This window comes from Semicossyphus pulcher, unplaced genomic scaffold (genome assembly GCF_022749685.1).
Source record: "Semicossyphus pulcher isolate SPU_LCO1_2020_fin unplaced genomic scaffold, fSemPul1.0.p SCAF_6, whole genome shotgun sequence".
Classification (NCBI taxonomy): Eukaryota; Metazoa; Chordata; class Actinopteri; order Labriformes; family Labridae; genus Semicossyphus; species Semicossyphus pulcher.
The window spans coordinates 11,756,574-11,772,100 of NW_027211737.1; the positions used below are offsets into that span (position 1 = coordinate 11,756,574).

The window sequence follows — 15,527 nt, forward strand, 5'->3', positions numbered from 1 at the left end:
ATAACTATCTAAAGTAGTTTAATCCCAAACACCAGCAGCATCACATCAATAAAGGACAAAATCATCTTGAAACCCTCAAAACAGGATCAGGCGTGTTAGTTACTAACTTGTTTGTAATGAGAGCAGGAAAAAAATAATTATGAAACCCTTGCCACTGTCACGTGGGATAACTGTCTTATGTGTTTTATTATGAAAACTACAGTTACGTGACGGGTACCTGCACTATTATTCAACACACATTACAACACAGTAGTTTGACCAGATTCCCGCCTGTCAATATTAACAAGCAAATTAACAAGGCAGACATCAAAGTTGTTCCATAACTGCCGTTACACTATTAGAGCCATGAAATCGTGTCATAAGTTGTGTGTTAGTCATGTGTATAGGTATGTGCGTGCAACCACACGTGCTTATGATTGTGTGACAGTGGTTCACAGTTGACATGAAAGGGTACACGTGAGGGGTTCCTATTTCACCATGAGAGGAGATTGTAAAAACGGCAGCAAGGTCATGTTTACATTGGTCAACTTCCTGTCAGTGGAGCAGAGGTGAATGACGATAAGAGAGGTCAGGGGACAGCAGGATCGCAAACTACAGGGAGAATATAAAGTGAAGCACAGTTACAGTTATGTGTCTGTATATATTCCACTACACAGAAAGACAACGTCATACGTTTCACTGAATTACAGTTATTTTCTGATACATATTCTGGGAAACGTATTACTTAAACATATTTTTTTTTGTATTTAGTTAACATAATGTGCTAAATACAAAACCTTTACATAGCTCAAACTGACATCCTCTGATTGTTTATAAGGTCAAGTACATATTCTTTAACCTTGCCATTAACCTTCTTATACATTTTTGGGATTGTGTATATTTTACATCACTAGATGCCTGATTTGTGACATGTAATCCTTTCATGGGAATTTCCGAAAAACAAGTCTTGGTTTAAACAATCAGCACACCTGAATTTAGTATTGAAATAACCTGGTGAGCTTAAAACATAAACCTATACCCCTTTCCCACCAAAATTAGCACGTTGACGCAGGTTTTTCAGACCCAGGAAGACCCGCTTATAGATGTCGATTGTCTCTTTTCCCATTGCCAGTGGAGTATCCTCCTTTTGGTCTCTTTTCTGCTGCGTCACCGTCTGACGTCACAAACGTGCCGAAGACAGGGTTAGTAAACAGTGAAGATGTTACGGTGATTAGGTCTTTATTGTATCTATTACTCATTCAGTCTATTCATCAAACTTGGCACTGACAAATTTGGAACGATGTTCGAGCGCTGCTGGGACGGAGACGGGTGGAATTTGTAGCTGAGATGACAAGGAGTCGCACAAGTTACCGACGGAGCATAGTATTGCGCCGGAAAAGGGGTGGAGATTAGCGTGTCGACACGAGTTTTGTGTTCCCATCAATGCCGTCCTATCAATGAGCTGAGGCAATAATTACCCAGGTCTGCTGCAGAGTTATTTGATCCGTGTCTGAATGCCAATTGTAGCCTTTCCTATTTAGCAAAAAGCTAGCGGTGTTGGTGGGTTTTTTGACCAGTGGGGAAAGCGGCTCTACAGAAATTTGGCCCTTAATCTCATGACATTGCCTCTAATGACCTGTTTTTTAATCCACACAAGTCAAATGGATATCAACTCAAGATACACGTGCACAGATGCATGGATAGATGCATGCACATTCATTTGTAATGAGATTAGAAACTATATCTGGGTCATCTTCCTCATAAAAAAGTTTGTCACATTGGTGCTTTGGTCTACTGAACGATCATTTTAAGTTGTAGGAATAGTAAAGGCAGCAGTGTGTCTCTGTGATGCTTTCATGTCACTTTGATTATGAAACGGATGCTGCTCTATAGTGTATAAAAGCTTCAAACATATATAAGTAATATAATTGAGCATAGTATAATTTAGACATTATTTAAAATGTCTCGGGCGCAATCAGAAGTCTGTCTGCTATTTCAGCACCATGAACAGCGCCATGACTTTATCAATACAGAGCCCAGTTAGACTAGTAATATTTCAGAGTCATGGGCATGGACAGAGACACAAGCCTCAGTCAGATAACAGATTAATGAGTCTGGCAACTTACATTTTCAACCAAACCTGTCTGTTCCTTATCCCTCTGCTAAGCTACTATGGTTGGGATGGAGAGGGGGGGGGGGGGGGGTTGGCAGGTTAACAAGGGGGGTGCGTTTTGGTCATTTTGCTAACAAAGTGGGAGGCATCTCTTCTATTCCACTTACAATTGCGTAGTATTTGTAACGCTTTTAATTTTCACCAATATTCTGGTGAAAGGAATTTATTGCATTTATTTCTAACTATGACTGGGTTATATTTATTCGTTTCTAATATACCATTTAATGTTTAACCTACTGACCTCACTTTGTGATGTCTGTTGCAGTATATAACAATCTATTTATTCACTTCTTTTGTCAATCCAATACATTCTGAAACTTAATCATCACCAATGGAGAAAATAAAAAGTATGTTTGTCTCAGGACACACTTGACAGCTAATGGAAAAAGAATATTAATATATAAAGCTTCCGGATCATTTGCACCAACTTTCACTTCCACACAGTTTTGGCACATGGATTGTGAGACACAGGTGGAAGTTTTGCATAATGCTTGATGGAGGCAGTGGTAGAAAGAAAATGTTGGCAAAGAAAATTGTCGGAGTTGTGGTGACATAACTGTACAGAAGAATTTTATACTGACTAATGAGTTTTATTATAGTACAACAAATGTAGTCATATTGGATATAAAAGCAGACTTGGACTGGCTGGTCTGAAACCAGGATAATCCTGCTTTCTTTGGTACATTACACTGTAACAGCAGGTGCACCTTGCTGCCATGCTGTGCTGTACACATTTCTCAGTTAAAGAAATCAAAGCAGCAGGAAAGACAGTTACATTTAGATCAGGAGAAGAGAGATGTTCAGCTTTTCCCGTTCTCACGCCAACACCTACACCCACATCTACACCCACACAGCAGGCTATCAGCAGCACATGAATGGGCGTTAAAGGTTAAGCACGGAAAAAAAGAAATCATTTCTTACATTTGTTCTCAGACAAAGTTGGCCTTTACTGTAACACTAGACTTTTCTTATATGCTCTTCCACCACCCACGGGCATTTTCATCAAGCCCAGCAGGGATATTTAAGACTAAAAGGTATCCATTGTTGCTTGAAGCATATGAAATCCTCGAGTGAAACTACAGCTGTGGCTCACAATGGGGCAACCAGTTTCATTGCTTTTACAATAACTGAAGATGGATTGCCTTCATTCATCCCCTTAAAAGTTTTATTGTGGTCGGCTTACAATGCCTGACATGAGACACCGACTGTTTTCACAGCAAACACAGTTACTCGGTTACATTAAATGTGGGTCATCACAGTGAAAATGTTATGATAGCACTCCATTACAACCCTGACATGGGTCAGCCTGTCTGTTTAAAACAGACAGTGGTAGTATAATGTGAGATACAACAGTATGTTATAGAGATCTAACCTTTGTTTTCATTACAGATCAATCTTATGATAATTCTGTTCAGATCATGTCCTGATCATGGTTTGTGCTTAAACAATAAATAAAAGGCCTACAGATTTGAAGTTACAAATAACTGTAAGGTGTCCTGTTGGTTTAATCTCGGGGTTAAAGTGGAGATAAGGTTAAAGGCTAACTTTTTAGGTAATAGCTTAATTAGCTTATCCAACAGGTGACAGTACCATCACTAGCAGGATGTAAGCCATCTGCCCTGGGTATTTGAACATATTCAGAATTAGTTTGGGATAAAGATAGCTATCAACATGGTGTCATCTTGGCTCCAGCTGAACTATACCTTAGCCAGAAGTGATGCTGCATTCACATTTATTCAGACTGATGACAAAGTTTAGTGGACAAGAGAATGTCGGTAAAGAAATATTGGACTGGGTCAGGATAGATTGCAATAAGGTCAGTTAGTTAAAATATTTTGACTTTCTGCCGTCATAACAGGAAAATATTTAATCAAATGTTACATTGCTCCCTTGCGTAAGGAGCATAGCTGTTCTAAATGAGAAGCTAATAATATTTACATCAAGTCTTTTTTCATGTACCATGCAGAAGGTGTTGTCCAAATGCAGTCTACCACCTGCCTTAATTTGAGCTGCCTCCAGCTAAAGATTTTCCTATTTGACTGGTTGTTGTTGTGAGACGGTAATGATTCTGAACGGTCAGAAAAACTAGGAAGTAGAACCAATATTAATTTTTACGCAGTATAGCTAACTAAATAGCCGAGAGATGACGTCAACCTTTTCCACTGACTACTGTAACTTAATAATCCATGGGAATCATGCGCTTCACTATGTGTGCTGTACATTCTTGAATTTGTTTTACTCGTGCACAGGAGAGACTCACTCCAATTAACAAACCTGTCCGGGTACATCACACGTTACCCACAAGGCCATCGTCCTTAAAGGGGAAGGCTGGACGTGTAAACATACAAATAGATCTAACAGATGCTCAGACAACAAACAAGATGCAGCTTAAGGGGTTTTTTTTGCCACCAACTGACCAAAGAGAACTTTGTTGACTCTTGGCAATGCCTAATGTTTGGGTCTACTTAAAGGAGGCAACCCTACCCGACAGAGTGGGGGAGTAGTGCAGCAGGTTGTTCTAATAATGAGAACACCTAAGCCTATTCACTTGATTATTAGCTAGATGAAGCATTTGGTATGACACCATCTAGTGGAGGCGTGGTTCTCTACCAGCCCAACAACACCCAATTCTGCAGAGAGATGATCTCAACCACCCAAACACACAGACAAATGCTGTGGTTCATGTGAAGCTCGTTGGTAGAAAAGGAGACGGGACAAATAATAACAAATATGGCTCAGAGAGATAAGAAGACGTCAGTGGGCGAGGCTCTTCAGCACAGCCCTGATACCACAGCCAAGAGATGATAGAGATCAATGAATGAGGGGTAGGTCAAGGTCACAAAACCTCTTTTCCTCCATGTACTACAGACATCCCTCTCATATAATGCAGATTAACAGATAGCTGAGGATGTCCTTCAAAGTTCCAGTCAAACTTAACTGTCATATACATATCTACAGGGGATTAACATAAACATGCAGAAGCCAGATAAAACCAGCAATTTGAAGAAGTTATAGAGGCAGATTTCTGACCTTGTGCCGTGTTCCTTTTAAATGTCCTCATTTGGCTTTTTTATCTGGCATAATTTCCGTCAATGTGCCTTGAAGGACAAACATTAAACTGTAGGACAGTCAGCCACCAAGCTCGCAGAAAAAGTTTAATCAACTGATTAACTGTTCCATTCATTTGTCAAAGAAACAATTGATCAATCGTCAAAGTAGTTGCAAATTAATTTTCTTTCAATCAACTAATTCAGTCAACTATTTGTTTCAGATCCAAAATAAATGCTTAATATTTCATTACACTTTCAAAATAAAGCCAACTCTGAAGCAGGATCAACCCAAGCCCTCCAACACACACATTGTAGAGCATGTTTTGTGGGTTCACATGAAGCGTAAAACATTTATGGACAAAGCATATACGGCTCAGCGAGATAAAGAGATGCCAATGGGCGAGGCTCCTCCACGCAGACCCGATACCACAGCCAGGAGATGATGGAGATCAATGAATGAGGGCTACTTCAACATACATTAAGGTTACATTGCTCTGCATGTAAAACATTAGGCTGCAACAGAACACTTTACTGTTGTTAGCAAGACAAACAGAAGGTAGTGACTTTATAGTACTTCCTGAATAAGTGAGGAAACTTTAATTAATAGAGATTAATTCATAAAATCTAAAAGCTTTAGCTTGTGAAGATTTTGTTGGTAGTCTTAGCCTCTCTCTTTGTTCTTTTGACCGTTAGCCTAATAATTTGATCATAGATGAATATTTTCAATCATTTTTTAATGGAAGTGTGAAGTATCTGCATCATTGTGTGAAGATGTTGTGTTTTATATCACTTAGAATTTATTATCTCTTTTGCTCTTACTGTTTAATAGACACACGGAGGAATTTGAACATCTTACCTCGGTTTCCGGGAAGTTGTAATGGTCAGATAATGAAATTCATAGCTATTTGCACCCTCAGCCACTTGTGCACTTAGTGGTTGCTTCACATCAATGTGATTTAATTTAGAAAGTCGAGTGCATACGGTCAAGCCTTCCTGCTGGTCTTTGCTTCAACTTTTATTTTGAAAGGCAAACAGGAAGAGGCCTTTTAAAAGCCTTTTCAGCTTGCATCTACTGTGGGGTCCTTGATCAACTTTTAGGTGCTTCCAGTCATTTTTCCAAGTTTATTTTCTAAAAACACTTTATAATTATTTGCTAGTCACGTAAAGCTGGCATTACAAAGAGGTTTTAATTTCAAAGGTTTCCAGCTGAGGATACCACATACCCTGAATGTCCCCAGTTCAACATCAACAACAGACCTTGTTTTCTTGTCCACCTCTAGAATCATCTGTCCAGCAAGGAAAAAAAACAAACCCTGAAACTGTACAGACCTTACATATAACAAAAAACAACCTGGTACACAGCGTTATAGAAATAAGTGAGGATGTAGACAGACCTCAAATGGACCACGTGCAGATGGGTAGAACACAGTTAGTAAGTCAATTAGAAATGCTCTTTAGTCTAATGCTACCAGTCCATCCATCATCTGTCATGCTGCGGATTACATTTTTTATGAAACTTGTGATGTGGGTCAACGCTCAGTTCCAATATTTAGTAACTGCACTGATTGCCTCTAAGGAAATGCTTCCACATTCAAATGAAGTGAGGCACAAATCTGGGTCGTGGCTGATTAGATTTCTTTATAGGGAACTGTGGAAGTCAGCAGCTACATCTTGGCATTTCTTCAATTCCAATAAACTGACATGATAGTGATAAGACAAAGAGAGGTGGAGAGAGGCCAGAAAGGCGTTTCACTGATTAACATTACTTCTGACAAAACTCTTCATGAGAGTAAAACAAGAACGTCAACAACTCTTAAATGACTTACAGCAGGAGAAAAATAAAATATGTGTAAGTACCTTTTATTTGTGTAATGTAATAAGGAATAGGCACTTCATATGAAGAATAATTTACAGACTATGTGCTATACTGGGATATGTTTTGTGATCTGGATAGGAAATGACCTACGACATCAAGATATGAGAATGAAGACATTTGTACAGCCCAACTGTCATCACTTGCATATAAAAGGAGATCAATAAATACCGAAAGATGTACTTCAGGGTTCATGTCCCAGTCAACTGTTGTATAATGAATATCCCAGCCAGTCACATGACCAATATAAAGTGGACCATGACACACTCACAGTAACTCAGGTCTTTATATTCTTACCATATAGCAGGTGCTAAACAGTGTAGAACCTGAGCCTCTCACACACCACATAAAAAACATGCATCTATTCAAACACAAGCACCTGCATCAAAGTATGATTAGCTGGGATTGCCAAAAAAAATCAATAAAGTGTTCCCACTGGTGTCTTCTATCCACACATCCCCACTCACATTCAGTAAAAATCTTTAAAATACCAAGAAAAATCTATTAATTGCTCATTTCTTCACTAACTCGTTATACGACGCCAGATGAGACCCAATAATTATAGTTTGTCTAATCCTAAACAGTGTATACGCATGTAGACATTTATCCAGTGCAGCTATAACAGCAACCACACACACACACAAAGACACATAGAGGACATTCCTTTACGATGAACGGTCGATTAAAGCCTATTGTAATTCTGATACAGGATACATCCTCAACAAAGCCTGAAAACTTGACCTGCAGCAGCACTACCAGCTGGTACTGTTACAGTAATGAATGCAGCCTAGTTTGGTGTAATACTGCTGGCTTTATTGTTCAGTCCTTGTTACGTAAGAATCTTATGGTTCGGTATGCTGCCTTTGACCATTTAATCTTTAAATTACTTGATTTCTTTGTCACACATGAAAATGAAGATTAGAAAGACAGAATGTTTCATGAAAAGTCCTATTTTTTTCCTTACTTAGAAAACTAAAAAAGGAACCAACCAATAAACTGACTGTAAAGGACATCATTTTCAGGGTCACATGTTAAAATCTCATCGTTTACTGCCCAATATGTAGTGCACACACACACACACACCTTTACACAGTACAGTGGGAAGGCACAGCATGACCCAGCACTATGGTGTAATCTTAGTCACACGCAGCCTTCAACAAACAGAGCCAGGAATCTGTTTCTGTGACCCAGTTCACCTCACTGTGCCTGTTCCTGGCCCAGTCTGGCCCGACATCCTGTGAGGTGATCCTCTGCTCTACATCCATTTACTATAAGTCAGAGTGACTAAGAGGAACTACTGTAAAAGGCTGAAATACAAGTCCTTATATAAAGACTCTGTGATAGTCAGCAAACAGATTGCATTCTGATTGCGTTCCTGATTTGCTGCATATATATATATAGACCAAAAGAAACGTATTCGAGTTTTGAACGAAAGATGCCAAGAAATAATCGCCACTTTATAATTATTAGACACAGCGATTGGTCTGACAGACTAATCAATGATTAACAGTTGTTAGTTATGGCTCTATACATAATGGACAGATGGGAGAAGATTTAATAAAAAAAGAGGTCCCTCATATTCATCAAACTGGCTGGCAGAACACCATCTATTTATCTCATCCGTTCTAAAAGAATTATCTTTCTATCCAAAATCCTTGTTTAGTTCAGAGAACAAACATACCTTTTTTTTTTAACTGGACTGGACTGATTTTCTACCTTCTCCTGCCATGCTTTGTCACAAATTTGTTTTGAATTTTCCTGCTGAGTTTTTTTTCGGGCCATTGTTTCCTTTAATGCAAATAACATGGCTTCTCTTAGAGGACAGACTTTTAGCGATAGGGAAATGTTGTCTGGATGCCTTCAAGCCAACTCCCCCAACCACCTGCCACTCAACCTGTATTTAGGATTTCGAAAGGGAATGCATGTCATCATTTTTAAAATACCTTGCCTCACAACAGAAGGTGATGTTCTATTTCAGAAACAGCACTGTCATTCTGGTCTACACAAAAAACATTCATCAGAGTAAATGTCTAAGGCCTGCCACGCTGATATAGGGGTGATAACACCTACACCATCTAATGATCTGCCTGTCCCTTAAAGGTCTGCTTATCTGTGGTCTTCAGATATCAGGACAGACATACCTGTTTAGACAGTGTTCAGGTAACCTTTTACATGACATCTAGATTGAATGTATGTAATGTGTGTTTCAATTTTGTGCATCTACGGTTTTACACATTTTATATTACGTGGCTCGAGCAGTCACCTTATATTTTATTCTTTACTTTTTCTATGTGATATAATTGCAAAGCACTTTGTGACTAACCTCTTGACACATTAATTTTACTTGCATCTTTGGGTGCTAAGACCTACAAGTCATTGTATCATTAACTTCCATACAGACAATTTGGACATTACATTTTGCCAACCAGATGAAGCTCTAACTAGCACTCAGCCAGCCTCAAATTAGCCTAGTTGGTGTCAATTTGGTAGTGACTGCTGGTATAGCTAGCATAATGGCTGAGGAAGGAGAGAAAAGGAAGGAAAAAGAAAAAGAACAGTCAAGACTACAATTTACATGTCAAAAACGAAGACAAAGGAACTGTGTATGCACGCTTCAATAGTTTTTAATTTATTGCATGTTAAATATTGAGCAATGCTATTGCACATTTTCATATTTCAAGCAAGCCTACCGGACACCTTTATATCCAGCACTGACACCACCATGGGTGTCAGCTGTCCCTACGGCCATTCTCCCTTTACATCACAACTGCACCTTTGAGGTCCTCTCTTTCAGGCCTTCAACTCCCAGCAGTCATTCGTCACATGTGACACAGTGATGAGGCTGCATTAAGAGCAGAGGCTGACCAGGAGTTGGGAAGGATTTCCAAGAAACAGGTTAAAGTTAAAGTTAACAGTTAAAGGTGACCGTGCTTTTGCCGCCAGAGCCTTGGCTTTGGAACGACCTGCATGAGGAGATAAAGCGTGCAGAGTCAGTGACTTCTTTTAAATCACTTCTTAAAACTCACTTTTACAGACTTGCTTTTATGTGATGTTCACCTTTTTAAATGCATTTTGAAAATGCTTTTTATTCCATCATTTACAGCTTTTATTTTATTTTAATTATTTTATTTTATTTATTTATTCTTTAACTTATTTAATTATGTCTCATTTTATTGATCCCAATATTTTTTTATCTCTCTTCCTCTGATATGATGTCGTCTTTTTTAACCTTTTATGGTCTTTCATTGCTTTTATTTCTTTATTGATTTGCATTGCTTATTGCTCCAACTGCCCCTGTTTCTGTTTTGTCACTTTTAATCTTTTTACTTGCATTTATTCTTGTTGCCCTTTGGTGTTAGACCTGAGTTCTTACCTTTTGTTGAAATGTCTTGGATACTCTCCGTTTGGCCTTATTGTTGAAAGTTCTTTAATTTTTTTTGTATTCTGTAACCCTCCCGAGTTCCTGCCTTTGATTTGTCTGTCAAAGCACTTTGAAAACATTCCGTTTTTAAAAGGTGCTATATAAATAATGTTATTCTCAGTATTTGACTAACCGTGCTTGAGAAATTTGACAACTTATTTCTTGTCCTTTGATTATGTCCAAAAGTAACTCAGCAAAATACTAAATCCTGAGGCAATTGTACGCAGTCTCTTGTTAAGATGAAAGACTTATTGTTGACTGCAGTAATTGCACATACCTGTGCAAAAAAGTTGCCATTAAATATGGCTGGTTTGAGTTGATACACAACATGAATTCTATTAATCCAAGGCAAAGTATAAAAAAAAACATTGCTAAAGAGAGACTGACACAAACCTCAGTCTTGCTCTCAAACACCAGCGTGCATCAGTACAAGACACAATTTGCCAAACCTGAGTATTAAGCAAACTGCAAGCACATGCGATGCAAGAAATACTACACATGCACGAACAGGGATTTGTATACAGATGGTACTACCGCCAATATCACTTTGCAAGTGCTCAAAAACCCTTAAAAATGGCACTTAAAAACAAACAAACCACTTATTGTAAACAACAACAACATAGTACAACAGAGGCAGAGTACTCATTATCTCAGGATCTCTTTTCAGACCAGCTTCAATGGTTTAAGTTTGGTTTCATTGTTTTTTTCATTTACAGGAATTAACCAAATCCACAGAAAGACTCTTATAATTGAAATACACTTGCAACACTGAGCTAAACACTTTGATATCTCACACATGAACAAACACACAATCCTAAACAATAGGGACCATTTTAGGATTATCTGGCTACTCTGCTGCCCTTTGTCTCTCCTCCAAGAGTTGCCTGTTTAAGTTGAATTGACAGGATGGAAAAAACAATGTTTGCATGAATTGTGCTAAAACAATAAGACCCAGAACATCTTATCAGGATTTATTGTCTCATAAAATCCAATAATGCTGAATAGTAGACTGTTGAAAAATGTCTCAGTAGTATGAGGTGAGAACATCCTTATGATCCTCCCTGAAGTCTGTACCAGCAGTGTTTTCAATTATTAACCTAGACTGTGGCGCCCGCCATAATCTCATTTTCCCCACCACAGTCTGACAATGAGCCAAAATGTTTTTACACTGCTTTTAATAACATAAACATATCTGTAATGTTGTGTTTGGTTCTAGAGCAGAATAAGAAAGCAGTCTAGCAAGTGTTATTAGTGGTTTATGTGTGTCTCTGTGCATGCAGTATGAGCATCTGTGAGAGACACAAAAGGTGAGGAAAATCATATCACAAAATCATCTGATTTCACATGGTGATTATGGGTGACGCTTATGAATACAGGGCTGTATTTATATGGAAATGATCAGGCCTCATTCAACAATGATGCAACATTATTTACCCTGCCTGAAATCTCTGTGATGACTTGATTTTTCTTTTTACACTGTCATTTTATAGATGGCTATCAACTGTTCTGTGTATGTGTAAGGTGTGTGTAGACATCACTTTTGAGAAACAAATAAAATACTTGTTGTTTTGACTTGGGTCTAAATAAAGCTGTTTTAATCCATGTGAACAAATGGCTGATATGAAATATTAACTTCAATGCTTTTTTCTCAAAATAAGGTTTGATGACAGTCAACCTTTACACAAGCATAAATACAGGATATTTAGTGTGGAAGGATAATGTTGGTAAAAAGTTGAGACATAGCTCTTTACAGGTGAACAGAAAACGTTAAAATTAGCTAATGACAATAGCTGTTAGAGTGTTTATGCTTAAACCAACACATCCGTCAGCGTTAAACTCTGTCTCATTAACCATGATTTATGGGTGAGTGTTTTGCTGCATCATCGCCACAAAATTGCTTAAAAGACCACAGAGATCTTTGAATAGCTTGTCAATTTTGTTCTTAAAGTGCACCACATTGATGCATTTAACTTTAAAATGAGCATGACCCCATCCAAGCCAATAAATTATGTGTAAGAAAAATTTTGTAATGTGTGTGCCAGCTATGCACGTTCAACACAAAGCCCTAAATATAGTTAGCCACCTTATGTCAAGGCTCACAAATAGACTGGCATTTGACAAAATTTCCACGTTCTTTCAAACATTGATTCTTAAGTGGTCAAGAATTACTGATGACCTTTTTGAAGCATTACTTGTGAATGTTGGAAGCAGTAAAGGTTGTGCCTGAAATCCCTACTCTGGCTTAACTGTGAGTATTTCATCTGGAACATTTAACTAAACATTGATAAGATTGGGAGCTCAGAAAGTCAAGGTGGTTTTTAGAGAGGCAGCATCTTTATCCATCACCATAATATAGTTACTTCTAGACATAGCCTGTATACATTTCATAAAGTGTGATTGCAAATAACAGATGCACAAGCACACATACTGTAAGCATACTCACGCACACACACACACCTGCCACGTTTCCAGGACAACTCCATCATCAGGAGCCAATAAATCCTAACAGCCAAATAAGCTCTAGTGTCCCACTTTATGCTGCCTGGTGTTTGTAGGTTATCAGTTTAAGCTTTCGCGGTCTCATTAAACAAAATGATATCGTAAAATGACACCTAGTGATGCTTGGTAAGTCATCTTATAGTGTGTTTTATGTCTGAGAGTCACAATAAAAGCCCATATCTACAAACCTTGAGTAATTTGGCCTTTAAAACATCAAGATAGACGATATCGCGTGCGTTAAATGTATTAGGCCTTGAGTGTCACGGTCACACTAAATCATCAGTAGACACACGGTCACACCGGCATACAATTCCTCTGGCTCTTTGACTGCCGGAGGCGAGACCTTTCCGTTACATCTTCAACCGTTAATAACCGCCGCGAGCGCGAGCCCCTTCTACGACGACATATACAGTGAATTCACAGCAGCAGTTTCTAAATGCCCGGCTTCCCAACATCCACATGTATGCTAAGTCTTTCTCAAGGGATTAAAATGGCACGTTTGTGCTCACCTGCGTGATGAAAGAGAAGACGAAGCCCACTTCCCTTCTCGGCTAGCTTTACGTCTGTTGGCTCGTCCCCGTGGTTTGTGTGTTGTTCAAGCGGTGCGCGGAGAGGAGGGAGGCGGGGGCAAAGATAGCCAAGCCGGAGGATAGCCCAACCAGAAAGGTCAGTGTTGGAGAGATGAGACCGTCTTCAAGCCCGGTTCCCCTGACACAAGCTCTTCCTCTTGAACAGATGGGTTTTTAAACTGCTACCGCACGCTCTGCCCATGGAGGGATTTTGCCTTTCATAAAACCACGGGGTAGATGTTGGTCACCACGCATGCCCACATCGACCCGTGACGTCAAGTGGCTACCTCTGCACTCGCCCCGCCTTGGAACCGTGGCTCAGCCAATCAGTGGTGGAATTGACGTTGACGCAACACTCCCTTCCCCCTCACCGCCCCTCCCCTGTGAAGATCTGAGTGACAGTGCCTTATAGTTTGTGTTATAATGACCTTTCTTGCATAAGATGTGCTCTGTTTTTTTGTGCCGTTGTACAGTTGCTTAACAAGCACGTTTACCGCCTCCTAATATATTAGAATAGGGTCTTGTTGCTCTTTTTCCACTGTGCTTTTAGGTTACGTAGTTATTCCACCGCACTGCCATCTAATGGTTGTGCATGTGCACTGTCCTTATTGGCCTACATTCACATAATTAGCAAACACATAACCCAGTGGGCACAGGGTTGGATAACAAGGATAAACAGGCAAGTTGCAAAAAGTTTGCGATGTTGTAAGGTGGTATTTTTGGTATATTAAGTTTTTATAGATTTGTAATCAAATATTGGTACATGGTGTCAAATAAAATACAATTATTTCAGAATTACATGTGGAGAGACTGTTATAAAACATTGAATTTGGGTTTTGAAAAATGTTCAATATAATATAAATCAGGAATCAAAATCATTGTAGGAGAAACCAATTTACCAAAAACCTGAACAACATACAATAAAGAGAAATTCCCACTTTCGTTTAACCTTCTAACACAAATGACCCTTCATCAGGTTCTGTCTCTACTGAAGCATTATAAAATCTATGTTCACTATGTGGTGTGGAATATCAACCCCCTAAGCAAAACGTTACCTAAAAAAACACTCCTTTATTATGAAAGCTGTTTTAAAACATTTTTAGCCACTGGGGGCAGAGACACTCAAAAACAGTCGGATACTTTATTATAAAACTCATGTAGAAACATAGGGATGGCTGGATCAGCCCAGCTGAAGCCGCAGCCAACACGCAGCCTGTGTGAACACGCGATGCAGCCCTCATGCTCTGCTCATGCTTCCGGTCTGAGCAAGCCGAACTCTTCATATTTTAACCTTGGGCTTTCTGCAACAAGATGTCAATACGTCATGCCTTACATTTAAGGGTAAAATTATTCCACACAAACATTTTTTGTTCAGAATGAAAACCCCAAAACATTGTTTTTCTATGAATGAACTGAGACACATTTCAAGGTTGAAAGGTCATGATGATGCAACCAAATTATGAGATGCTCCACAACAAATCATTAAGAGTTACTTTTATAGAAAGATAAAGGTCAGGAGGCCATGGAGTATAAATAGTGAAACAGTCTATGATGAGTTAAAGGAAGTTTTTTTTTTTGGATTTTACGCAATTTTTGGTCTGTTTGGGTTTGCAGAAGAGAGCATATACATTGTTTATACTTCTTCAAGTGTTGTTTAACAGTAAGACATCACCGTATTCTTATTATTAGCAGTATGTGCGCAGGCCTTATCTCTACATCTGATCTGAATGACATAAATAATCTCATAAATATTAACCGACCATTTATTGCAAATGTTTACAAAAAGCTCTGCTGCTTGAAAGAACTCTAACATTAAGGATTCTGCCCAGAAAACATTTACAGTCATACAAAATAAGATCTTGTTGCAACATAAGAAACAGATTTGAGTGGTTAAGGAGGTATGGAGATCCTTTAGTTAAGTGAAAGTGCAAATACCAAACTGTAGAAACTCTCAGTCACAAGT

The 15,527-nt window shown here is 38.8% G+C and overlaps 1 protein-coding gene across 1 annotated transcript in view; it reads right to left on the reverse strand.

Annotated features, from left to right (window-relative positions):
- Nucleotides 1-13,686, reverse strand: part of slc23a2 (solute carrier family 23 member 2) — a 38,968-nt gene extending 25,282 nt beyond the window's left edge. Inside the window, exon 1 of the mRNA XM_069682383.1 lies at nucleotides 13,505-13,686. The gene's annotated coding sequence lies outside the window, so the exon portion shown is untranslated. The remainder of the gene's footprint in view (nucleotides 1-13,504) is intronic.
- Between the last annotated feature and the right edge of the window lie 1,841 nt (nucleotides 13,687-15,527).